We start from the raw sequence: 2,521 nt of genomic DNA on the forward strand, positions 1-2,521 counted from the left end.
GTCTCTCTTACATCTATGTTTCTTTCTCTCGCTCTGTCTCTCCCTCCCTTAAACTTTCTCTAAAAAATCAATGTAAAAATATCCTCAGGTGATGATTAATTAAACAAACAAACAAAAAACACAGCAGCAAGGCCAGAACCAGCCTCCAGCCCCAAACAAGAGCTGCAGAAGCCCTGGTGGCCCTCCTGCCCTCTGGGGGCCCTACGGGGGCAGATGCATAGGCACCGGCAAGTTTGGCCCCTCCCAGGACAGACAGCGACCTGCACCAGAGCAGAGGCCAGAGGGCAGAGGCTGCTCCCCACCCCGGGCAGCTCTCTGAGGCCCCAGGAGCAGAGCTGCTGGCCAGGCCAGCACGGACTACTGGGGCATGGCTTTGGTGCATTCAACCACGACCGGGCTCAGGATCTGGTGAGTGGGAGGGGGAAGGAGAAGATGTCCTTTAAAACTTAAATTTTATTTGCACTAAAGTTTATGATCCAGAATTAATCCCTTGAAGGGGGCAGAAGCTGGCCGGGATGTGACTATGGGTCTCGATCCAGAGGCACTGAGAATCAACGACGAGAGAAGGTGGTCGGCTGTGAAGTGGGGTTTGGGGCTGCAGTGCTCTGTGGGCAACCTGGTGGGTGCCATGTGCCTCTCCTGCGGGGTCATGTGTCTCAGTCCATACATGCAATCCAGCTCACCTCCTGCAGGAAGCATGGTAATCTTAGGAGCTCGTGGAAGACCCAGCTGGACAAGTGGCTGGGAGAGCCCCTGGGACTGTCCCTTTCCCAGTGGACCAGCAGAAGCCCATTTAGTGGGGACCCCCAGGAGAGATGGAAGAGGTGGAGAAGGATGAGAATTACCTGGGACAGGCAACTGCACCTCCTCCCAGGGTCCCCCAGGCCACACTGCTGCCCAAACCAGGTATCAGTCACAAGGTCGGCAACCTCCATCCCCACCCAGCCTGGAAAAGCCTCTGTGTCCAGGGATGGCCAGGCCCCTCCCCTCTCAGGGTTCTGGTTTCCTCCCTGCTGCACAGGAAGTTGAAATGCTGGAGGGGGTCCTGAGGGTGATGCAGATGTGGAGAGCCTGGCAGAAGGGGTGTGGCGTCTTCCGGCAGCATCCTCCTGAAGCCCCCACAGACCTGAGAGCCTCCCAACCGCCGGGGAAGAAAACTGTGCAGCCAGCCAGGGCCCAGCGTCCAGAGCCAAACGTCCAGAGCTGCTGACTGCCCCTCCCTGAGAGGAAGGTTGGGGCCTGGGTCTGTGTGAGGAGGTCGAGGGCAGTCTTCCATATCAGAAAGGAAGTCCTTCTGATTTACAAGCCCCAGGCACCTTGGGGAAATATTCTGAGGTCGCCCAAAACAGGGGACCACTGCCTCCAGCTACTGGAGAAATCCCCAAACAGCGAGTCTTCACCCCAGCCACTCAAATAAACGCCCTTGCTGCCAATGCCCTGCCCTGGGTGCCACCTGGGCCTCACAAGCAGCCTGGAGGCCGGCTGGAGCTGGGAACTGGGATGCGGGTTGCAGAGCCGCCAGAGCTGCGAAGGGGATACAGGAGGGTTTCACCAGCCGTGAAGCTTTGAAGGGCCATGTCCGGAGGGCTCAGGGCGCACAGCATCCCCTGGGTACCACCAGCTCCCGCAGCTGGGGGCAGAGATGCCGCTGGGCCCACTCCTGTGCCGGGTGAGAGAGTCCTGAGCGGAGAAGGCCGAGGACAGGGACACTGCGGGCTCGGTCCAGGGCTGTGCACCGCAACACAAACGATCGGGGAGTGCAGGGGCCACGGTCCAGGGCCCCCGCCGCCTCCACGGGGCGGACAGGGCGAGACAGGCCGGACCGGCAGGGGTCCGAGAGGGTGGCCGGGCCGGAAGAGGGGACAGGCCCTGCTCCAGGACAGGGGAGAGGGTCAGTGAACCACGCTTCCCAGGCGCCCGAGGGCTGAGGAACTCTGCGGGGCTGGACTTCCGCGGGGGCCAACCCTGGAGAGCAGGTCGAGGGGCGCGGTCTGGGCGCCCCGCCCCGTGACGTAAGCGCGCAGCCGCATATAAGCGTGCGCGTCCGCGCGTGCGCAGCTCCGCGCGTCTCGGTCGTGGTGTGGCCTCCGCGGTCTCCTCTGCAAATGGGCTCCCCGGCCTAGCGCCCCCCTTCCCGCCCCAGTGATCGCGCGCCGAGGTCCGCGAGGGGTCGCCGCCAAGGTGAGGGCGGCGGGGGCGGCCCCGTGCGTGACGCTGGCCGGGCGGGTCGACAGAAGGAACTGAGGACGCTGCTGGAGTTTCTCTCAGCGGGAGGCGCGTCTCTCCGGCACGAAGCTAATGAAGGGCAAATAGGCTATCTGAAACCCGAGCCGGATCGTGCTTTTATTTTTTATTATTGCAGTCTCTTGTTTTATTTGTCTAACCCCCCTCTTGCTTACCCAAAGGATTACACTTCTTGTTACCCGTGACGAGGTTGATACTGAATGTTTACTTAATTTCTTTTTTTTGCCTTTTTTTTCTTATTTTTTAATATTAAATTTTTCTTTCCCTACTCTTCTTT

The sequence above is a fragment of the Myotis lucifugus genome, unplaced genomic scaffold, assembly GCF_000147115.1.
Source record: "Myotis lucifugus unplaced genomic scaffold, Myoluc2.0 scaffold_555, whole genome shotgun sequence".
Classification (NCBI taxonomy): domain Eukaryota; kingdom Metazoa; phylum Chordata; class Mammalia; order Chiroptera; family Vespertilionidae; genus Myotis; species Myotis lucifugus.